The sequence below is a fragment of the Schistocerca serialis genome, chromosome 2 (genome assembly GCF_023864345.2).
Source record: "Schistocerca serialis cubense isolate TAMUIC-IGC-003099 chromosome 2, iqSchSeri2.2, whole genome shotgun sequence".
In the NCBI taxonomy this organism is placed as follows: domain Eukaryota; kingdom Metazoa; phylum Arthropoda; class Insecta; order Orthoptera; family Acrididae; genus Schistocerca; species Schistocerca serialis.
Genome location: NC_064639.1, coordinates 784,693,457 through 784,719,217, shown reverse-complemented (window position 1 = coordinate 784,719,217; position 25,761 = coordinate 784,693,457). Strand labels below are relative to the sequence as shown.

Below are 25,761 nucleotides of genomic sequence, written 5' to 3'. Positions count from 1 at the left end.
TGCTGGATTTAAGCGACAAATAATCGACGAGCTTGAAATTTGTATGTCTTTGTGTTGATACATAAATATTAGAAAAATATTAGAAAAAAAGGGGACTAAGTTCGCAGCACAAGTGATCTGCTTTGAAAGACCTGGAGAAGCACGATATGTTGATTTTTAACTCCTGGAATAGTATTCCTGTATCGTGTAATCAGATGACCGAACTAGTGTTTGCTGCTCTATCCTTATTCGGGTCTACAAATTCGTACAAACAATCATCTTCAAAGACTAACCTTATCAAGAGCAAATTGACAAGTCCCTCCTATCGATGATATCTTGGAATCGTGCCTAAAATTAAAAACACCACACAAATTTTACTTGCCCAAACTTTGCAAGGTGATGCAAGACCAATCTTCACATTGGTTGTAGTCAGCCTTTGTCATGATTTAATTTTATTGATACAAACAAATACAATTGTTAAGTTGATATCAAGTTTCGTTCAAAGTACCTGTAATTTAACCACGAATTAAAACTTTAACTACAGTATAAGTTAATTTTAGGGAGCACTGTGGAGTGAAAGAAGATGTAGTTTCAAGCAACGAGAAAGGTATGTTGAGATGGTTTGGACACATAGAGAGAATGAACGAAAGGGGACAGACGAAACAAGCAAACAAAACAAGTGTGGACGAGAGAGAACCTCAATCAGATTGACGGGGCTCCTTGAGAAGCTTTATATTAGGTTGGTGCATAATATCGTAGCGTTTTTGATTTGCATGTTGGTATTCCGTTTGCCATGGGTTTATTTATCGACTACCGTTTTTTATTTGTAGTTCATTGTTGCTATTTAAGTTCACTTACTGTCATTTGGAATTAACATATTGTCATTTGGAGATAGTAGTGACTGGAGCTTTGGACACTAGAAAATGGAGTGCCAAATAGAGAATTTGGAACATTTCCGACGTATTATCTGTTTGAGTTTCACAGAGGGGTGACAGCAAGGGAGGCAGCCAGAAACGTTTGCTTCGTGTATGGGGACAATGCCATTGGACAGAGTACGGAAAGAAAATGATTTTCTCGTTTTAAGGAGGATCGTTCTGACGTTAGTGACTTTCCACGTTCGAGAAGACCTTCGGGGTTGATGCAGATCGTTTAAACACACTAATTCATAATAATCCACATCATTGTAGCCGAGAACTGGCAAATGTGATGAACTGCGATCATTCCACCATCATGCGACATTTGCAGGCAATGGGAAAGGGTCAGAAACCGGGCGTATGGGTACCGCATGCTCTAGCATACAAACCTCCAGATATAAGACACTCAGATCGGTACGAAATGATTTGTGTCGATAGAGTACGAACCAAAACACCGATATAGTTCGTGCTGTATGCTATCGTCGAGTGGGGCATGCGTAAGCGGTAATTAAAAGTATCGCCATAGCTACGGAGCACAGGAAAAGCGTATCTATAAGTTATCTTTCTGTATATCTTGCGTGGGTGAGAAGGTAGAGCGTTTGGTCATCGTACCAAAGATCCGGCATTCTAGCCCCACTGATGGCATTTTTTTTACCTGTTTAAGCGTGAAACTGTAGTGTGAGAGAGCACTTTCCTGACATGTAAAAGTACTTTTCGGAGTTTGGAGCAATGTTGTTTTGGCAGTCTGCCATCGCTACTTTATTCGAACGTTACGTGCTTATTATTGATCTTATTATTTTGTATATTATTAATTATTATTATTACTGTTACTTCCGCATGTGTGATGCAATGGTTTCTTTATTTTTCTGCTCTGATAGTATATTCCGTCCAACTACAAATGTTCTCCGTAGGTTTACTACTGTCGAAGAAACGGAGTGAAAGCGGACTGCCAAGAGAACATTACTGTAAATTCCAAACAGCCCTTTTACATGTCATAAACACTTTGTTTCGCGTAACACTTTCACGCATAGTACATTAAAAAAATTTTGTCAGTGAGATTTGAATCACGGTCCGCTTGTATGAGGATCTACCGCTCTACCAACTTCCCCACGGATGCAACACTTATTAGACGCTCACAGTGATGCTTTTGGTGTGCTCCGTAGTTCTAGTGTTACTTTTAATGAACGTTTACGTCCGTTCTGCTTAACGACAGCGCATATTACGAACTAAATCGGAATTTTTGATGACGCTCTTATCGACGTATAACTTTTGATATAGATCTGAGTGTCTGACATCTGGAGCTTTGGGTGTAAGCCAAAATCACAAAAATGAGAGGATGGCCCTACGTGTCTCTCTGCTTGCTCGTCATCGATTGGTTCGTGAACAACTCCGACCATTCCTATCCTGTATCGTTGTAGTTGACAAGAAATGGCGTCTTTGTGCCAACATAAGGAAAAGAAAGGAATGGTTGAGCCCAAGCAAAGGAGTAACTCACTGTACAAAGAACTGCCCGCATCCAAAAAAGAAATTGTTATATATATGACGGAACAGCGACGGTGTGATGTTCTACGAATTGCTTCCCCGAGGTGTAACCTTCACTGCTGACATTTATTGTCAACAACTGAGACGACTTGCGGACGCAATCCAAGAACAGTGACCAGGAAGAATTCGTAAAGAGACGCTACTCCACTATAACGCCCATCTGCATTCTGCACACTCTCTGTCCAACAACCTTCAAAGAACTTACTGTCCGGATGAAAATGTGCTCCGAACATGGGTCGACGGGTTCTTCGCCTCAAAACCACGTGATTTGTGCAGTCGTGAAATGGAAAATTTACTCCAGTGTTGGCAGATGGTTGTAAATAGTGAGGCAGAATACATAGTAGATGACTAAGGTTTCTGTTACGTGTAGCTCTCGAACTTACGGAAAAACGCTACGAACATATGCACCAACCCAATAGCATTCGAGGGAAACCTTAAAGTAGGACGCGTGCTCATTTGATCTCAGACACGAAGTTCCGTCAGCCAGTCTGTGTAGTGGGGTCTGTGGCATTGTAACAGGTGCTCGGGCTCAGCAAGCTACTGGCGCAGCGGCTCAGGCGCTTACCCTTGCGGCAGCAGCGAGCGAAGAAGGCGGTCTGGTGGCAGTAGCTGCCCGAGGGGCAGTCCTGGCGCGCGGGCCCGCTGCCGCAGTCGTACTCCCTGCCCGTCTCCTCGTCCACCAGCGGCGGCTCCCCGTTGCACGGCTTCACCTCCATCCCTGCAAGCAGGCCGCCGTCACACGGCTGGCGAACAAGCCTCTGCACCAGCCACTTCTTCCCCTACAGTCTCCTGACAAGGGACACTCCCCATCGCACCCCCGCAGATTTAGTGGTAAAATGGCCCAATGGATAGACCGTCGAAAACTGAACACAAATGGCTCTGAGCACTATGGGACTCAACTGCTATGGTCATCAGTCCCCCAGAACTTAGAACTACTTAAACCTAACTAACCTAAGGACATCACACACATCCATGCCCGAGCCAGGATTCGAACCTGCGACCGTAGCAGTCGCGCGGTTCCGAACTGCGCGCTTAGAACCGCGAGACCACCGCGGCCGGCAAAACTGAACACAGATCAAGCTTGAAAACAGGAAGAAGGCGTGCTGAACTGTGGAAAAAAAAGCAAAATAGGTACAGTGAACGGTCCAAGGACAGGAAGTGCAATATACAGGGTGAAAAGTATTTAAGCCGACAAACTCTGGGAGGTTGTAGGGGACATCAAAACAAATATTTTTCCCTAATGTCATTTTTTCCTATGAGGAGTATTTAAACCGGTAGAGGAAGATTTCTCTGGCGGCAAATTAATTAAACCAAGAAACACTTTTCTATTTTTTTTTTATGACCAAGAGACAACACATTAACACAACGCAATTTCAATTACAGTAGATTTTCAAAAATGCCTCCATTGACACGTAAACAAAGGTTACATCGTCGAATCATGTTCTGTCTCACACGGGCAAAAACCCCAGGAGTATACTGAATTGTTCCTGCTGCTGCTACTATCCGGGCAACCAGATCCTCTTCTGATGCAACAAGAGTTGCGTAAACAAGGTTGCGCATCTCTCCCTGCACAAAAAAGTCCTGACGGGACATATCTGCGGATCGAGCAGGCCATGGAACAGGACCACCTCTGCCAATCCAAGTTGCTGGGAACCGTCGGTCCAGGAATCGACGCACACGACGACTGAAATGTGCCGGCGCCCTGTCATGTTGGAACCACGTGCTTTGTCTTGTAGGGAACGGGACGTCTTCCAGCAATTCTGGAAATGCTCTGAGTGGATAATCAACTGGTTCCAGGTTGTGGACACGCTGTAAGTGAAATGGACGTAACAATTGCTCTCGAAAGACTGTTCTTACATTCGTCTGATTCGTCCCCATGTTATGTGCAATTGCACGAGTGCTGATTGAAGGATCCCGCTCCACATGCTGCAAGACAGCTTCCTGAAATTGCAGCGTTCTTACCGTGTGACGGCGTCCCTGTCCAGGTAAACTGCTAAATGACCCGGTCTCACGCGCTCCATTAGTAAACAGAGACAATGCACTGCTACACTGGTGGACAGCAGTTGCCTACAACTGAAGAGCGTAATACGCCCTCTAACAACTGAAGATCTTAATACGGCCTTCAACAACTGAAGAGCGTAATACAGCCTCCACCGGTTTAAATAATCCTCACAGGTAAAAATGACATTAGGGAAAAATATTTGTTTTGATGTCCCCCTACAACCTCCCAGAGTTTGTCGGTTTAAATACTTTTCACGCTGTAGAGCAGCCTCAAAGAGGAGTGGCGTAGCGGCTAAGTGGTTACGGTGTAGGACTGCCAAGTGGGCGAGCTGCGTTAAACCTACCTTGAGCCAATTTTTATTTTGTTTCTGACTCTGGCAACTACTCTGTTAGCAGCCGAAAGGAGGTGGCTTTCGAAAGGGAACAGGACACGTTTGATGACAAGGCGACAAGTCATCCGAATCCTCCACCGGGAAACGCGTCTGGTGTGTCATATGCGGCATTAGTAACAGTACGTGTGTCATATGATAGGAATCTCTTATCGACGTACCTAATTTATACACTTGGTAGGTGAGTGAGATATGCCTCCTTGCCCGATGTAGGTGTTCGTATGAATTTGAATGTGATCACTCCCAAGGAAATGATGAAAACATAAGAGTTTGTCACATAAGCTGCAACAAAAGAACGCAACAGTTTCACACACAGTTTCTCTGTGCTCTGTCACAACACCTGTTTTAACGTTTTTGAAGTTGCGTTCCGTTTTGGATGTTTTGACACTTGAATTCCTTTGTTGTAACATAGTTCACACCCGTTTATTTGTTGTTTCCATTTCTGTGAGATGCTTTTGTGGTATCTCGCCTGCTCTCACTATTCATCACATTTACTTGCGACGGTAACGTATTCTTACCACGTGACTCATACTCTATAACCAATGTACTAAATGACAACTGCTAAGACTACACAAAGAGAACAAACATTTCAGTGACAGTATTTACACGTTCCACGGATCGCAGCTACGATTTCGCGCTGTGATGAGGAATGAGTCAGTTGTACAATTCTAGGACTCTTTCTCAGTGTAGAATATGGCAATATTGTGACCATTTACATGATTACCCTCTACGTTAATCTTAAGCTACTTTTATTTTTTCGAGTAGTGTAATTACAGTTTTCTTGCGTACTTTGTTTATTCATACGGACTACATCATAAAATATATATGGTTCACATGGCTCTGAGCACTATGGGACTTAACATCTGTGGTCATCAGTCCCCTAGAACTTAGAACTACTTAAACCTAACTAACCCAAGGACATCACACACATCCATGCCCGAGGCAGGATTCGAACCTGCGACCGTAGCGGTCACGCAGTTCCGGACTGAAGCGCCTAGAGCCGCACGGCCACACCGGCCGGCCATATAAAATATATAGCAACTGGAAAAAAGCCAAGGACACAATTTAAAATGCACGATAGGTATGTTTGTATAAAATATACTAGTCAAATACAGAAATAAATAGTAAAAATATACGATATACCATATTTCGCTCATCCAGCATTCGATGTAAGCTGCAGCCGTCCCGGTATGATTCAGGAGACCCTGTTGAGTACACTCCATTCCATCTTTTTTTTTTTTGGTCATCAGTCTACTGCCTGGTTTGATGCGTCCCGCCACGAATTCCTTTCCTGTGCTAACCTCTTCATCTCAGAGTAGCACTTGCAACCTACGTCCTCAATTATTTGCTTGACGTATTCCAATCTCTGTCTTCCTCTACAGTTTTTGCCCTCTACAGCTCCCTCTAGTACCATAGAAGTCATTCCCTCATGTCTTAGCAGATGTCCTATCATCCTGTCCCTTCTTCTAATCAGTGTTTTCCACATATTCCTTTCCTCTCCGATTCTGCACAGAACCTCCTCATTCCTTACCTTATCAGTCCACCTAATTTTCAACATTCGTCTATAGCACCACATCTCAAATGCTTCGATTCTCTTCTGTTCCGGTTTTCCAACAGTCCATGTTTCACTACCATACAATGCTGTACTCCAGACGTATATCCTCAGAAATTTCTTCCTCAAATTAAGGCCGGTATTTGATATTAGTAGACTTCTCTTGGCCAGAAACAACTTTTTTGCCATAGCGAGTCTGCTTTTGATGTCCTCCTTGCTCCGTCCGTCATTGCCTAGGTAGCAGAATTCCTTAACTTCATTGACTTCGTGACCAGCAATCCTGGTGTTACGTTTATCGCTGTTCTCATTTCTACTACTTCTCATTACCTTCGTCTTTCTTCGATTTACTCTCAAACCATACTGTGTACTCATTAGACTGTTCATTCCGTTCAGCAGATCATTTAATTCTTCTTCACTTTCACTCAGGATAGCAATGTCATCAGCGAATCGTATCATTGATATCCTTTCACCTTGTATTTTAATTCCACTCCTGAACCTTTCTTTTATTTCCATCATTGCTTCCTCGATGTACAGATTGAAGAGTAGGGGCGAAAGGCTACAGCCTTGTCTTACACCCTTCTTAATACGAGCACTTCGTTCTTGATCGTCCACTCTTATTATTCCCTCTTGGTTGTTGTACATATTGTATATGACCTGTCTCTCCCTATAGCTCACCCTACTTTTTTCAGACTCTCGAACAGCTTGCACCATTTTATATTGTCGAACGCTTTTTCCAGTTCGACAAATCCTATGAAAGTGTCTTGATTTTTCTTTAGCCTTGCTTCCATTATTAGCCGTAACGTCAGAATTGCCTCTCTCGTCCCTTTACTTTTCATAAAGCCAAACTGATCGTCACCTAGCGCATTCTCAATTTTCTTTTCGATTCTTCTGTATAACATTCTTGTAAGCAGCTTCGATGCATGAGCTGTTAAGCTGATTGTGCGATAATTCTCGCACTTGTCAGCTCTTGCTGTCTTCGGAATTGTGTGGATGATGCTTTTCCGAAAGTCAGATGGTATGTCGCCAGACTCATATATTCTACACACCAACGTGAATAGTCGTTTAGTTGCCACTTCCCCCAATGATTTTAGAAATTCTGATGGAATGTTATCTATCCCTTCTGCCTTATTTGACCGTAAGTCCTCCAAAGCTCTTTTAAAATCCCATTCTAATACTGGATCCCCTATCTCTTCTAAATCGACTCCTGTTTCTTCTTCTATCACATCAGACAAATCGTCACCATCATAGAGGCTTTCAATGTATTCTTTCCACCTATCTGCTCTCTCCTCTGCATTTAACAGTGGAATTCCCGTTGCACTCTTAATGTTACCACCGTTGCTTTCAATGTCACCAAAGGTTGTTTTGACTTTCCTGTATGCTGAGTCTGTCCTTCCGACAATCATATCTTTTTCGATGTCTTCACATTTTTCCTGCAGCCATTTCGTCTTAGCTTCCCTGCACTTCCTATTTATTTCATTCCTCAGCGACTTGTGTTTCTGTATCCCTGATTTTCCCGGAACATGTTTGTACTTCCTCCTTTCATCAATCAACTGAAGTATTTCTTCTGTTACCCATGGTTTCTTCGCAGCTACCTTCTTTGTACCTATGTTTTCCTTCCCAACTTCTGTGATGGCCCTTTTTAGAGATGTCCATTCCTCTTCAACTGTACTGCCTACTGCGCTATTGCTTATTGCTGTATCTATAGCGTTAGAGAACTTCAAACGTATCTCGTCATTCCTGAGTACTTCCGTATCCCACTTCTTTGCGTATTGATTCTTCCTGACTAATGTCTTGAACTTCAGCCTACTCTTCATCACTACTATATTGTGATCTGAGTCTATATCTGCTCCTGGGCACGCCTTACAATCCAGTATCTGATTTCGGAATCTCTGTCTGACCATGACGTAATCTAATTGAAGTCTTCCTGTATCTCCCGGCCTTTTCCCAGTATACCTCCTCCTCTTGTGATTCTTGAACAGGGTATTCGCTTTTACTAGCTGAAACTTGTTACAGAACTCAATTAGTCTTTCTCCTCTTTCATTCCTTGTCCCAAGCCCATATTCTCGTGTAACCTTTTCTTCTACTCCTTCCCCTACAACTGCATTCCAGTCGCCCATGACTATTAGATTTTCGTCCCCCTTTACATACTGCATTACCCTTTCAATATCCTCATACACTTTCTCCATCTGTTCATCTTCAGCTTGCGACGTCGGCATGTATATCTGAACGATCGCTGTCGGTGTTGGTCTGCTGTCGATTCTGATTAGAACAACGCGGTCACTGAACTGTTCACAGTAGCACATCCTCAGCCCTACTTTCCTATTCATAACGAATCCTACACGTGTTATACCATTTTCTGCAGCTGTTGATATCACCCGATACTCATGTGACCAGAAATCCATGTCGTCCTTCCACTTCACTTCATTGACCCCTACTATATCTAGAATGAGCCTTTGCATTTCCCTTTTCAGATTTTCTAGTTTCCCTACCACGTTCAAGCTTCTGACATTCCACGCCCCGACTCGTAGAACGTTATCCTTTCGTTGATTATTCAACCTTTTTCTCAAGGTAACCTCCCCCTTGGCAGTCCCCTCCCGGAGATCCGAATGGGGGACTATGCCGGAATCTTTTGCCAATGGAGAGATCATCATGACACTTCTTCAATTACAGGCTACATGTCCTGTGGATACACGTTACGTGTCTTTAATGCAGTGGTTTCCATTGCCTTCTGCATCCTCATGTCGTTGATCATTGCTGATTCTTCCGCCTTTAGGGGCAATTTCCCACCCCTAGGACAAGAGAGTGCCCTGAACCTCTATCCGCTCCTCCGCCCTCTTTGACAAGGCCGTTGGCAGAATGAGGCTGACTTCTTATGCCGGAAGTCTTCGGCCGCCAATGTTGATTATTTATCAAAATTTAGGCAGTGGCGGGGATCGAACCCGGGACCGAAGCCGTTTTGATTGTGAACCAAAGGCGCTACCCCTAGACCACGGGTATATACTTGCATCTTCTAATGGACATTTTGGAAGGTGTTGCATTACTTCTTCATTATGTACTTAACCATGTTCATTTTCTCCCTCCCTCCCTTCTTCTCCCTCTCTTCTTCTCCCTTCTTCTCCTTCCCTCCCTCTCTCTTTCTCTTTCTCTCTCTCTCTCTCTCTCTCTCTCTCTCTGTCTCTGTCTCTCTCTCTCACTCTCTATATTCCGTAGAGACATCCATGCATTATCTTATAACATAGTCAAAAAGTCTAGTATGGAATAGGAGAAGTTGTCAACGAGGCATAACTTCAGTTTCTGTTTCAAGTTAATCTTATAATCTGTTCAAAAATGTTCAAATGTGTGTGAAATCTTATGGGACTTAACTGCTAAGGTCATCAGTCCCTAAGCTTACACACTACTTAACCTAAATTATCCTAAGGACAAACCCACACACCCATGCCCAAGGGAAGACTCAAACCTCCGCCGGGACCAGCCGCACAGTCCATGACTGCAGCGCCTCAGACCGCTCGGCTAATTCCGCGCGGCTATAATCTGTCACATTGGTGTGTAAGACATGGAACGAAAGTAACTTCTCCGTGATGTTTCCCTGTCAAGTAATATAGCTCAATAAAACTTGAACAATGCATAGAAAAAACTGCTGCAGTATAGTACAGAAGGTAAATCAAATGGTTCAAATGGCTCTGAGCACTATGGGACTGGTAAGGAGTTCTTGTAGTAGGGCGTTCCATTCCTAAGGTCATCAGTCCCCTAGAACTTAGAACTACTTAAACCTAACTAACCTAAGAACATCACACACATCCATGCCCGAGGCAGGATTCGAACCTTCTATCGTAGCAGTCGCGCGGTTCCAGACTGAAGCGCCTAGAACCGCTCGGCCACAGCGGCTGGCTACGGAATGTAAATGAAAGAAATATCCAATGAAACGAACAGAACCGACACTTTTATTCAAAGAAAATAATCACCCAGGTCCGCTGGATATTACAAAAGGCGGGCCATGGTTGTTACCAGGGTGCGTTATTACCATAGACGGCAGTGCATCCTCAGCAAGGTGCTCCCATCATCGCCACAAGATAGGTAAGGAGTTCTTGTGGTAGGGCGTTCCATTCCTCCACAAGCGCGGTAGATGGTCGTTGCTACACGTGCACATGCTGCAGCACGTCTCTCCAACGGTTTCCACATGTGCTCGACGCCATTTAAGCTCCTGATCGGGCAGGCCAGTCCATTTCCCGAATATCCTCTCGTTCCAAGAGGTCCTCCACATGCGCTATTTGGTGCAGTCGTGCAATGTCAGCCATAAACATGAAATCAGGGCCTAATGTACCCGCGAAGAGACGCACACGAGGAGGGAATACATGCCACAATAACGTTGACGATGAGTGTGCCGTGTTCAAAGATTCTGAGATCTGAGTGCTCAAGCCACACTTTGACACCTGGGCACCAGAACGATCATGTTCGACAATGTTCCTGAGAGCGTTACGCGTTTCCTACCTCTCGACATTTGATGATTCGTTGACCATTGTCGAACATGGTTCCTTTGGTGGCCATTACATTCAGAATCTTTGAACACGGAACCCACACCGGTGAACGTTACTTGGATACTGTGATACTGTACTCCTTCCCTTGTGCTGTGGTCCTGATTTCATATTTATGTGAAAGACAATGCGCGACCGCACAGAACTGCGCAGGTGGTGTTCAAATGTGTGTGAAATCTTATGGGACTTAGCTGCTAAGGTCATCAGTCACTAAGCTTACACACTACTTAACCTAAATTATCCTAAGGACAAACATACACACCCACGCCCGAGGGAGGACTCGAACCTTCACCGGGACCAGCCGCACAGTCCATGACTGCAGCGCCTCAGACCGCTCTGCTAATCCCGCGCGGACTGCGCAGGTGGGGGAACCTTTGGAACGAGAGGGTATTCGGCGAACGGACTGGCCTGTCCCTTCCCCCGACTTAAATCCATCGATCACGTGTGCGACGCGTTGGGGACACGTACTGCAGCACGTTCGCATGCACCAACGACCCTCTAACAGTTGTTGACGGTCCCTGCGACGGGAACTCCTTACCAGACCTACTGGGCAACATGGGAGTCCGATGCAGAACATGCACTGCCGTCCGTGAAAATCACACAGCTTGTTAAGATTCATATCCCGCCTTTTGTAATGTCTCGGGGACCAGTATGAACCGCGGTGGCTTCAGTGTAATTATTGTCTTTGAATAAAAGTGTCATTTCTGTTCGTTTTATTGCTGCCCTCTGTATTATAAAATAGTTGTTCTTTCTATGTATGGTCTATGTTTCATCGAGCTGCTATGACATTTCATGTGAAAGTTACTTTCCTCCTTTAGTTTTGCAAACGAGAGTTGATTCTTTGCATCATTGGGGAAGTTGCAAAAATTTTATGGCTATGTATTTCACTTCTTGTGTCACACTCAAACTGAGTGACCCTCATAGGCTGCCATTTCTCCTTATAATAATATGTCCGTGAGTGTTACTACTGTTTTCAAATTGCGATTGATCTTTGAAAGTAAATTAATAATGGCTAATTGTATTGTGAGGCTACTGCCAGTATGCTTAACTGATTAAATAACTGTCTATAAGAGGTTGTTGAGTCGGCACAACCTGTTATTCCTGTTATACGCTTCTGTACAACCTGCGCTTTCTTCCTCAATGAAGAGTTAGCCGACAAAATGTCATAATGTCATAAGATTTTAGTTAACGAAAAGATGAAAAGTAAATAAGCATTTTGACACTTTCGTTTGTTGAGTTTACAATGTCCAGTGCTGAAGTTTCTACAACAGGCTTAATCATAGTACTTGCATCGCCAGCAAAGAAACCTATTTCTGCTTCTACGGTGACAGTTGCCAATATGATGGCAACACATGGGATCTTACAGATTTAATTGTTGTCGTATGCGTGCGTCTCTCTCCGAAGCCGTACAGAGACTGCCCTGCGCTTTTTACAGCCACGATATTGACGATTAACACTGCCATTCTGCTCAAATGGTAAGTACCACAGTGCACTGATGTCCTCAACAGCATGTAGCTGACAAGGACTGTCGTCAGATAGCTCCTAGGGTCGTAGCTGGTGTACGGGCCACAGCGCCATCGCTTGCCAATGCAACGCTGGAGAATGACATGTGAGCAACCACACTATCCAAGAACACCTATATTCTGCTGAAAGCATGTCACAGAGCACGAAGGATGGCAACAGCTAGAGAACACTGCCAATTGACTCACAAAACACAGAGAAAGAGCGCCATAACTGCTGACTACCAACTCTCTTGCAGATGCTTGGAAGGCCTTTTACTCTGCTTTTGCGGTCTTCGGTCCGAAGACTCGTTTGAAGCAGCTCTCTACGAAGTCGATACTGCGCGAGCCTCTTCATCTCCACCTGAGTGCTACTATCTGCAGCTGCTGCTTACTTCAGTGAAGGCTTGGTCTACCTCTATAAGTTTACTCACTACCCCTGCGCCCAGCCTACCTTCCACACACACACACACACACACACACACACTTCACTCCATTAGCAAACTGACGATTGTTGGAAGCCACGAGAAGTGTCCTGTTAGGTGATCCTTCCCTTTAGTCAAGTTATGCCACAAATTTCTTTTTTTCTCCAATTAAATTCAGTTCCTCTTCATTGTGGTGGTGGTGGTCTAGTTGGTAGACCACTAGACTTCAGTCCAGGAGGTTCTTCTTAAATCCCGAGTAGGGGCGGAGATTCTTTCCTCGTTCCAGTTGCTTCAGAACTGCCATAGGTACACTCAGCATGCTATCAAGTTAGTACCGGGGATGTTTCCCGGGAAAAAACGCACCTGGGGTGATGGGCTTGCTACCCTCCCCCTCCTAGTGCAGCGATAAAGAACGGCTGATCTCTGCCTAAGGCCAATAGCCAGATAACAGAATTGCGCCACAGACTTTACTTCTACCTCTCTATTAGTTATTCGGTCTACTCATCTAATCTTCACCATTCTTATGTAGCATCACATTTCAAACGCTTCTATTGTCTTCCTGTCTAAACTTCGTATCGTCCACATATTACTTGCGTACAAAACTACACTCCATACAAATATCTTCACAAAAGACTTCCTGAAATTTAAATTTATATTAGACGTTAAAAAATTCCTTTTTTCAGAGATTGTTTTCTTTCTATTGCCAGTCTGCGTTTTATATCCTCTGTATTTCGGCCATCGTTAGTTATATTGCTGCTAATAGACCACAACTCGTCTATTACTGTTAATGTCTCATTTACTAGTATAATTTCCTTAACATCACCTGATTTACACTGTCCACTCATATTAATGTGACTACCTACCAAAATCCTGAATAAGCACCATTTGCAGCATGGACCGCTGCGAGACGTGACGGAAGGGAGTCCGTTAGGTTCTGGAAGGTACGGACAAGCATGTGGAGCCATGTTGACTCTAGTGCCGTGGCCAGCTGAGCTAGTTTCTCTGTTGAGGATCCACGGGGCGAACAACCTGTCTGAGGTAGTCCCACAGACTCTCGACTGGGTTTCTATCCGGAGAGTTTGGTGGCCAGGAGAGTACAGTGAACCCGTCCTGGTGCTCTTCGAACCACGCACGTTCTCTGCGAGCTGTGTGACACGTTCCACTGTCCTGATGATTGATGCCACCATGTTGTTGTTGTGGCCTTCAGTCCAGAGACTGGTTTGATGCAGCTCTTCATGCTACTCTATCCTGTGCAAGCTTCTTCATCTCCCAGTACCTACTGCAACCTACATCCTTCTTCTGTTTAGTGTATTCATCTCTTGGTCTCCCTCTACGGTTTTTTTTAGCCGGCCAGTGTGGCCGAGCGGTTCTAGGTGCGTCAGTTTGGAACCGCGAGACCGCTACGGTCGCAGGTTCGAATCCTGCCTCGGGCATGGATGTGTGTGATGTCCTTAGGTTAGTTAGGTTTAAGTAGTTCTAAGTTCTAGGGGACTGATGACCACAGATGTTAAGTCCCATAGTGCTCAGAGCCATTTGAACCATCTACGATTTTTACCCTCCACGCTGCCCTTCAATACTAAATTGGTGATCCCTTGATACCTCAGAACATGTCCTACCAACCGATCCCTTCTTCTAGTCAAATTGTTCCATATCTCCTCTTCTCTCCAATTCTATTCAATGCCTCCTCATTAGTTATGTGATCTACCCATCTAATCTTCAGCATTCTTCTGTAGCATACTGACGAAAACCAAACTGCATGTAGGAGTGGACATGGACATGCATGCTTGTGTTGATACATTGCGCCTTCCTGAATAGGGAGATCACCGAGGGAGTGCCAGTTAAACATTCCCCAGACCATGACCCTCCTTCCTCCAGCCCTGTCCTCGCCGACGGCTGTTGCAGGGTGTTTTCTTCAATACATTTCAAGTCGTACACGCTAACAGTCGTCTGTCCAATGTAGCACAAAACGTGATTCAACTGAAAAGACTAGCTGACGCCACTCAGTGGACGTCCAGTTGCGGTATTCCTGTGCAAATTTCAGCATTCGTCGCTGACAAACAGCAGCCAGCGTTGGTGCTTGGACCAGGCACCTGTTGCAGAGGCCCATACTAAGCAACGCTCACTGAACAGTCGTTGAGGAGACACCGTTGTTAGCCCTTGGTTCATGTGAGCGGTCAGTTGCTCAACAGTTCCTCGTCTATTCACCCGTACGCATCTCTACAGCCGTCGTTCACCTCTTTTGTCTACCGCTACTGTGCACCACAGTTGCCACCGCACCAGTTCTGGATAGTGCCGTTTTGCCATGCGCGGTATACTTTAACCAGGGTGACACTCGAACAGTTTACAAACTTAGCCATTTCGGAAAAGCTTCCACCCTTAGCTCGAAAGCCAATGATCATGCTCTTTTGGACATCAGGTAAATCGCTCTGTTTGCGCAGTATGACTACGACTGCATTGTTTTCTGCGTCAAACCGCCATCCCCCCCCTTCCCCCCCCCCCCCCCCCCCCCCCCCCCCCCCGCGACCACTGCTAGTGCTACCACTTGCCGTCTGTGAGTGGTTACAGCTCGTTGATGTCGAACATAGGTGATGCCCGCATTACTGTGACAGGACCGGTAATTTTCCCATACGCCTTTACCCATGTAATACTTGTGTTGACGTTCACCTTATACCTCTTGTCAAGAATTATCCATTCCGTTCGACTGACTAACAAAATTCTTTGCTGTTTCCTATAGAACTACAATGTCATCAGCAAACCTCAAAGTTTTAATTTCTTCTCCCTTTACTGCCAGCACAATGTACAGAGTGGGTAAGATCGATGATAGGGTGCAAACCTGTTTCACTACCTTATCATCTGTTCTTCTATTTTGTGTTCTTTGACTCTTATAACTGCTTCCTCAGTGGCTCGGGGTAATAAACGACGGCGAAAGATTATCGCACCGTTTTTGCGACGATGATCTCAGGTGGTGGACACGTACGGTTGCGGAAACTAGTAATCCCTGGAACGTTACTGTGTTTAGCACCGATGACGTATTTCTCTGGTTCAAATGGTTCAAATGGCTCTGAGCACTATGGGACTTAACATCTGTGGTCATCAGTCCCCTAGAACTTAGAACTACTTAAACCTAACTAACCTAAGGACATCACACACATCCATGCCCGAGGCAGGATTCGAACCTGCGACCGTAGCAGTCGCGCGGTTCCGGACTGAGCGCCTAGAACCGCTCGGCCACCGCGGCCGGCCGTATTTCTCTGGATTTGTGAGGATTCTGTAGTCAACAGACCTTTGAAAGATTATGCCATTTATGTGTGCAAAGCGAAAGTGCAGTCACCGCAATGTTTCTTCGACAAAGTGCAGAAAAGTCTTGCTACATATTTGATTACAGGCACTCGGTCCAATGTCGGCCCTCTATAGTCGCCACAGGGACGCCAGCCGTCTGGAATCTTTGGTAGCAAATGAAGGGGAGAAGCCTCGTTGCTTTCATACAAGTTGCATGCTACAGCGAGGAGCGACTGAGAAGACATGGAAGTACCATATAAATCAAGTTACAGCAGTTGTAATTAAAGGTGCGAAGTTAAGGCGTGTATCAAAGCACGCCAGCGTTGGGGCGAACTCAGTCATTTGACTGGCGATTGTCAGGGCAGGCACAAATTGTTCATCATCCGCAACAGACGCTCAGCCTTGCGTCTCGCTTGTATGAAGCCGGCTGATTAATTACATGCAATAAGTATAGTGGCATTATACGGTGATCTTTGAACTTGTTTGGATTCAACAACCAACCTTCAGTCAACAGATTCGGAAAAGTCTTCCAACTGTAGACAAGTTCAGACATTTAGGTGAGATTAATGAGCTGATTGGATAAGTCGGGGAGCTAGCAAAAAAAGAACTGCAAAACTACGAAGATTGTACAAATTGACTTGAACCAATTACAATAAAAAAAATCTCTATTACAGAATGCAAAATTACGACATTACAATAAGCTTGTTAAAACAAGAATTTTGCGCATATGAATCTGACAGCAGATCTCAAATCAAAAATATCAAAAGACAAGAAAGAATGAAATATTTTGAGTAAAATTCTAGGACCAAAATATGGGAATGGAATTCGAATGATCAATAACTCAAAAGAAACCCATCAAGTTACAGAAAAAGTGACAGATACAATCGGAAAATGAAGATTACAGTTTTTTTTTGATCATTTATGTAGAAAGCATGTTCAACAGGCTCACAAAAGATTTCAGTTTTAGATTGAGCTTACCAGTTGGCTAACAAAAATTCATGATCACAAAAAGAAATTGACATACAGGAAGAAATACTCTATTAAAAAAGACCAAAATTTCTAATAATGATGAACACTCAGAGATTTGCTGAGAAGCCATCTTGACAATTTTTAGAATGTCTAGAGGAACGGGAAAGGAAAAACACAGCGAATGGATGAAGAGGTATTCGGAGGAAAAAGAGAAAAAAGCGCTACATAGTTAAAACATGTTCTCCAGTGGGACACAAAATTAAAAGAATATGTACACTTCTCTGTGAACGACCAGCCATTATCCACTTTCTTTTATAGGAGCCACGTTTCGAATGCGTCAGCTGCAACAGGGAGAGCGCCAGATGTGACGTCATGCAGGTACGCTAACGAACGGTCTGTATCCCTTAATAACAGACCAATAACGCCATTCTTGACGTATCATGAAGTGCCCTGAACAGAAAGTCAAGTGTACGACAAGAACGCTGCGTTAGCCTCTATATCGCAGTTTAAAAAAAAAGTTGAGTGAATGACGTTTCAATACACGGTTTTATGGCGACCACTGGAAGTCCGATATTCACCTTTCCTATCATTTTTACTAATGCCTTTGATCACCAGACGGTAAACCTGGTAAAGACGAGGATGTCCTCGAAGCAAATTGTATTGACAGAAGTGGGAAATGTTACAACATGAAGTACCAGTGCCTTATTTATCATACTTTGTGGAGATGTTATTACCTAAGAGTACTAAACGATTAAACAATGGAGTCCTTGGATAAAAAGTTCTCCGTTACCGTGAAGTATCAAATGATTTAAGTTTCATTCCATTCGAAAATGGAGTCCATCAACAACATGACAGGCGTGACCCCTACAGACACAAAAATGCCCCAGTATTCGTCGTGGTATGTAACCAAACAGCCTCCAAATATCATTTTGAGAAATTTCTTCCCCTGCCTGAAATGCTTGCTGTGCCAGTACATGAAGTTTGCTGGTTGAAGGGTAGTGTGAAAGTATACAGCCTCCCATCGCATCCCAGACATTCTCTATGCTTGACAAATTAATGAACTGGGAAGGTCATTCAAAGCTCCGTACATTTCTAAAGGTGTTTGTGGTGTGAACTGTAGTGACGGTCTTTCATTATCCTACTGAAAAATACCACTTGCTACTGCGGTCATGCAGAGTGTGGCGACAGGGTTTATCATCCTTGCCAAATAAAAATACTGACGAGCATTCAACCTCCCTTCAGTAATTACCAAATCATTTCTGTTATGATACCCAATAGGTCTCACACTACGATTCCAGGAGTTGTAGAAGTACAGATCTCGAGAGTCGCTGCTTTCTGTGGCCTTTCAGCATGTCGTCTACAGACACGTCGATCTGACCGCAACAAACAGAAGCAAGAGTCATCACTGAACACCACTCAATGTGCCTGTTGACTCTAGCTCTGCACCCTGCAAGTCTGTTGTCCGTGGTATGATATCAGCGGTAAACGACGTATCGCAACTCTAGACCTCAGCCCACTTCCACTAATTTTTTTCCCCGGAGATAGGTATCGATATAAAGAGTGTAATGTCTGCCCGAATATGAGCTGTGGTCATCCCTCTGTTGGTTAGAGAGAGAGTCAAACAATCCTACGGTCTTCTCGTGGTGCAGTATTTTTGGAAAGATTCGTGCCAAGTCATCTTGCCACACTGTTGTCGTGCGTCCATCTGGTCGGCCCTCGTTCTGCAGTCATTTCCACTACTGCCTTTGTCGGTATGATGGCCCGGTGTTCGTCATGCAATGATTCGCCCTTGTCCAAGTCCGAAAGATGCTAATAAGCGATTTACACCTGAAATTTCCAGTAACTTTAGACACATTCAGTCGTCATCATGTAGTCACACTAATCTTTATGTGTAGAAAGGTCTTTAATCTGTTCTGAAAATAAGCTTTCTCAAGGATGAAATTTGATCAACGTATCGCACAAACTTGAAAACAGTACATTTTGATAGTGCTGGGTCCAGGTTCTCACGGTCTAACAATTTCCGTTAATGTACTAATCTATCACGCGACTGTACGTGATACGAACCCAGACGAAGACGTGTACGTTTTATGGTAGAGAGGGCTGGGTCTTACCCTGGCAGAGCTCCATGGGCCGGAGGCGCAGCTCCTTCTGGCTCTGACATGCCTCCATGCGCATGGCGCACTCTGACGGGTAGGTGCGCATATCGGAGGCGCACACGGGCCCGCCCCCGCTGCCGGCCGCCCCCGCCTCCGGCTCGGGGCCGCAGTCGAACTGGCAGGTGCAGTGCGGGTACTCGTCAGGCCCCAGCCGGCACGTCGCGTCGAAGTCGCACTCGATGTTGAGGCAGGCCTCGCGCTCCGCGTCCACCGTGTTCTCTAGCGACGTCTGCCACGAGTCCAGGTCCAACTCGAAGGCGCCGCCGGGCAGCGGCTGGAACACTACCTCTTCCGCCTCCGTCTGCAGCGTCGTCGGGACCGTAGTCAGGTCTTCTTCTTCTGCGAAAGCATTGCTCGTCAACAGCGTGGTAGCGTCTTCAGGAGACTAGTTGGCACTATGAGAGTAAAAGTGTCATTCTGCGTCTGTCGTCATTGTAGACTGCAGTGTTTGTGGAACATGCAAACCGCAGAAAAATAGACTGAAGGGAAGCAAATTGCAACACCAAGAAGGAGTTGTGGGACATAAACGAAAGTTAGTAGACGAGTTTCTGCATCTGAAAGATGGTGTCTACTCGGGTTTCGCGGGAGTCGCATATGGCGCTAGTAGCGCCACTATGAGGAGGAAAATCAGGTTCGCTTTAAATACACGTTGTAACGGTCTTGAGCATTATGTACCTTCGAAATTGGACGTGGTGAGTTGATGCTAGTCAAGAATGCCTTTAAGGTGACAAAGACTCCATTATCAACAGCTCACTGAGTTTGAACGAGGTCGTGTACTAGGGCTACGAGAAGCTGGAGGTTCCTTCTACGATATTGCAGAAAGACTTGGCAGGAATGAACGTAGTCGCTGTACATGATTGCTGGCAGTGGCGGTCACGTGACTGTAAGTCGCAGGAAGACCGGGCTGCAGACGGCCACGTGGCACTGCGGCGAGGGAAGGCCACTGCGTCCGGCGTATGGCTCTGGCGCATCGTACAGCATCTGCATGTGCAGTTTGAGCAGCATTTGGCACCACAGTGACGCAACGAACTGCTGCAAATCGGTTACTTCAAGGACAGCTCCGAGCCAGACGCCCCGTAGCGTGCATTCCACTGACCCCAAACCACCGCCATTTGCGACTTCATTGATATTAAATGGGACCTCATTGGAAGGCAGGTTTGAGATCTGTTGTGTTTTCTGATCAAAGTTGGTTCTGTCTTTGTGCCAGTGATGGATGTGTGTTGGTCAGAAAGAGGCCGGTTGAGGACCTGCAACCAATCTGTCTGTGTGCTTAATACATCGGAGCTACACCTGCAGTTATGGTCTGGGATATCCTACGCACCCTGAATGTAAATTTGTACGTGAATGTGGTGATTCGATCTCTTGTGTTTCCATTCGCGAACAGCATTCCAGGTGGTGTTGTCTAACAGGATAACACGTGTCCACTTACTGCTGTTGTAACCCAACATGCTGTACAGAGTGTCGACATGTTGTCTAACCATGCTTGATCACCAAAACTGCCTCCAATAAAGCACGTATGGGACAACATTGGACGACAACTCTGGCGTCACGCACAAACAGCATATGAATATCTTAGAAGAAATGGAGATATATGCTCATTTGAAAACCAAATCATCAATGCTGCTCAATGAACAATTAGATTTTCGCCAAAAATATTTTTACGACCTTTTTGACGAAATTTTATAATGAAGATGCACCTACTCTTTTGTTTTAAAATATAAGATTGGTTATAGCCATGGCAAAAGCTATGTATGAAAACTATGCTATACAATATATAAAATTTTTATTAAATTGAGATTGATTATTATAAAAACTATTAGATCGATGAGTTCTAAATATTTAATCAGCGGTCTCATCAGTTATTCAGACATACATAATACGGAATGTACTCTTGGCTGCTACCCTACTGCTATAAAGAATGTCACTATGAAAACTACAGTTAAAGTAAGACGATTCTGCAACATCCATCAAAGATGCAATTGTGATGTAGGCGACTCAGTATAATCGATATATACCACAACTCCAAGGACTTTTACATCTTTGATATAACTGACACTGTAATAGTATTAAGGTTGCCCATCGAGGGCACAACTACTACACATCGTAGTTTACGGCTTTTATCTAAAATATTTATGTTTTAGATACATACTAATTATCTGTTAATCAGATATTTTAAATGAATCAATTTTATGTTATTAGTGTATTTAGTACTTTTACACTACGACGACAACGTCATATTATGAACGCTGATTGGCAGTTGTGAAGTAGTGTGAGAGGAATTAGGCGGAGCCTCTGCGTATTTAACCCCATGCCCAGCACTCATAACCATCAGCTGACTTCGTAGCAGCTGAGGAGATCTCCGCCTACCATCCTTCAAGGAAGCCATGGGTATAATAAGTTTTATTTTATCTTATTAAAATTTTGTCATCATTAGACACTTTTCATTTTATTTTAAGATTGATCTCTAGTATTTTCTAAAATTAATTCACAGATCTGAAGACGGTTATATAAATATAACTGAAACCGGTCACCTATGTTATTGAGACAAAAGTGTTGTAATCAAGACTGAACTTTAGTTAAAATATGCAATGAATAGTCTTTGCAGAAGAAGTGCTAAGGTATGGAATGGAAGTTGTTGCACTGCAGGAAATCACATGGAAGGATTTATAAGCCGAAATTCTTCCTGTACTATTTATGAAAAGACGAAAGACAAGGGGAGTATGGAATTGGTTTTACAGTCTCCAAAGATATGCGTAGATCTGTTATTGCTTTCACACCACATAATGAAACAATATGTACTCTTCGTATGAAAGGCAAATTCCACAATGTGACCTTCGTGAGTGTATGTGCACCTACGGAAGAATCAGATGAAGATACTGTAGACGTCTTCCACGATCAACTACAGGAGGTTTGTGACAGAAAACCCAGATATGATTCCAAAATAGTTCTTAGCGTCTATAATGCAAAACTGGGAAAGGAACAGCTGGCCGGAGTGGCCGTGCGGTTCTAGGCGCTACAATCTGGAACCGAGCGACCGCTCTGGTCGCAGGATCGAATCCTGCCTCGGGCATGGATGTGTGTGATGTCCTTAGGTTAGTTAGGTTTAATTAGTTTTAAGTTCTAGGTGACTGATGATCTCAGAAGTTAAGTCACATAGTGCTCACAGCCATTTTTTTTGGGAAAGGAAGAGGCATTCAGAAGTGTGTTTGCTAAGGAAATTCGGATGAAACTAATAATAATGGTATGAGTGTTGCCCAGTTTGTTTCTGCAAACAAGTTGAAGGCAGTAAGTGCCTGTTTTCCAAGTAAAAATATCTACGAAGGGACATGGAAAATACCAGGAACAAATGAAGCAAACGAATTAGACCATATGCCATAATGAGACAGAAACTTGGCATGGCTGCCAAAGGAAGTAGTTACTGAATAAAGAAATGGAATACAGAACAACTGAAAGATAGGGCTGCTGTTCAAGAGTACCAGAACAAATTGAGACAGGAGTTATAAACAAAAGATGGTGGAGACAAAGAATGGAACTTTATTAAAGATGCCATTAGGACAACAGCACATGAAATACTGGGGGAAACAAGGAGACTTAGGAATGAAGACTCGTATGATGATGAATGTAGGCAGGCAGTGGGAGAGAAAAACGAAGCAAGGTTGAAGTGGTTCAAATGGTTCAAATGGCTCTGAGCACTATGGGACTTAACTTCTGAGGTCATCAGTCCCCTAGAACTTAGAACTACTTAAACTTAACTAACTTAAGGACATCACACACATCCATGCCCGAGGCAGGATTCGAACCTGCGACCGTAGCAGTCACGCGGTTCCAGACTGTAACGCCTAGAATCGCTCGGCCACTCCGGCCGGCAAGGCTGAAATGCTTGCAGCGGAACACTAGATCAGATCAGGCACTATACAGCGAAAAGAGAATAGAGGCAGCAGGGGTATGTAGCAGGAAAAAAAAAGAAGCCATGATGAGAAAGACAGAGGAGATGGAAGAGCACTACCATAGGAATGAATATAGAAAATTCTACAAGAAAATTAAAGAAGGAACTCAACAGTATAGGCCGAAAATAACAGCTTGTAGGACAAAGAAGGATATCTGCTGACAGATGAACAAGATGTTCTGGATAGATGGAGAGAATACTTCAAGGGAATTTTGGAGGGCAATCCTATCAGGAATGAGCAGCCACTCTATTATTATACCGCAGAACCAGAAGTAGAGGAACCAACGTTAGAGGAAGTACGGAAGATAGTGTATTGCCTAAAAAAATTACAAAGCACCAGGAACTGATGAAAAAACTGCAGAAGTGCTAAAAATGGAGGAACTGGTCTTCATAAGCGGATCCACAAACTTATCAAGTTGATATGCAATCAGGAATGAATCCCAGAAGAATGTACCTTAGGTGTAGTTCAACCAATTCACAAGAAAGGAGACAAGACCTGCTGCCAAATTAGCAACAACTTACCCAACTGACTGTAACCTATAAGATCTTCTATGGTATTATCTGCAACAAAATGGTTCTAATGGCTCTGAGCACTATGGGACTTAACTTCTGTGGTCATCAGTCCCCTAGAACTTAGAACTACTTAAACCTAACTAACCTAAAGACATCACAGACATCCATGCCCGAGGCAGGATTCGAACCTGCGACCGTAGCAGTCGCGCGGTTCCGGACTGCGCGGCTAGAACCGCTAGACCACCGCGGCCGGCTATCTGCAACAGGTTGGCACCATATGCAGAAGAGATTCTGGGGAGTATCAGTATGGATTTCGGCCTAATAAGTCAACAACAGTCCAGATATTTGTGCTGAAGCAAATACTGAAAAGGCAGATGAGTATAACGTTGAGCTTCATAGCTTGTATGTAGACTTCAAGCATGCCTTTGATAGTCTCAGTAGAGCACAAATGCTAAATGATTTGCAGCTGCTTGGTATATCATCGAAGTATGTCTCACTGATTCAAGCAGCACTGGCTGTTTCCAAGGCTGTAGTGCGAGTGGATGGAGAACTGAGCAAGTAGTTTAGCATTAGTAAAGGAGTCAGACAAGAGGACGCACTCTCTACACTGCTTTTCAATCTGACTCTTGTAGCAACCATGCGGAAGCTTCAGATTTCTGGCTACGTAGGATCAAATTCGACTCAGATACCCGCATATGCTGATGATGTAGCAATTATTACTAGAAGAAGGGTATCATTAGAGAGGACAAATGCGAGCCGAAAGAAGCCACAGAACCTAGAGGCCTTCCTAAAAATGAAACTAAGTACATGAATTTCGCCGAAAAGGATAATAATCACTTGGATAGACTTTCAGCAGGTGGTTTCAATTTTCAACATGAGCAGACCTTTGACTTTTTGGGCTCTAATATCAACAGCACAAATTCCATGTCAATTGAAACAAAACTGCGCATCCAAAGTGGTAATAGGTGCTTCCATACGTTTAAGAAATTGTTGGCCTCTAGATTATTAAATAGGCAGCTGAACCTGCAACTATATAAGATCATGATCAGGCCAGTTGTAAACTACGGATGCGAAACATGCACGCTAACGAGTGTTGATGAGCACCAGCTCAGGATATTTGAACGTAGACTGCTGTGCAAGATCTATGGGGCAGTTCAGGTTGACAAGGGTTTCTGGAGATCTAGGACGAATGCTGAGCTGGACCGCTTCATTCAAGGAGCTAACATAGTAACAATTATAAAAAGTAGAAGAATAGTCTGGCTTGGACATGTTCTCTCGATGGACACTGGAAGAACAACTAACAAGATTTTTGAATGGAGCTCAACAGGAAGAAGACAGAGAGGGAGGCAAAGAAAACGGTGGGTAGATGATGTGGAAGAAGATACAAAATCTCTCAAAGTCCGAGGATGCGGAGAACCGCGCTGGAGAGGGCAGAATGGAGGAATCTTGTTGATGAGGCTAAAACCCACACAGGGTTGTAGTGCCGTGAGAAGAAGAAGAAGAAGAAGAAGAAGAAGATCACAAGACATGGCTCAATGTAATATATATTATTTTGAGTCATTGTACGTCATAAAGAGGTTAATTATGTTTGTCCTTTTTTCCTTTTCGGCGTGTTTTGGGATCATTTACTTTTTTCGATAGGAACAGTTTTCTTTCAACTAATCCTGGCTATTCTCAGTTCGAACCATGATCAGGTTGCCTCTAGTACATATTTTCTCTAGTAAGCAGAACCATCTCTGAAAGTCGAGATTCCTTGCACCTACGAATGTGAAGATGTCTGTTAAACTGCAACGCCAACTAAAGTAAGGTTTTGGAAATCTATTGTCTGTAACTTTAGTGTATTTCAGCCAAATATGACCCCCGTTATACCAATTTTATTTACTTTTTACAGGATTTGTATGTGGTGTTTAAAGTCGACTGAGCCATGTTTTTGTTTCTTTTTTCAATCAATGTTTGCTCTAAATTTAGAAACGCTATATGCTGCTAAAAAGCCGAAAGTGCCTAGCACACATATTCACACCCTTGTCAGCCACTAAGTCTTTGTCTTCTATCAAAATATTTGTAG

At 44.0% G+C, this 25,761-nt stretch overlaps 1 pseudogene; it reads right to left on the bottom strand.

Moving 5' to 3' along the window:
- LOC126456404 (agrin-like) overlaps nt 1-25,761 on the bottom strand; it is a 379,882-nt pseudogene that overhangs the window by 211,764 nt on the left and 142,357 nt on the right.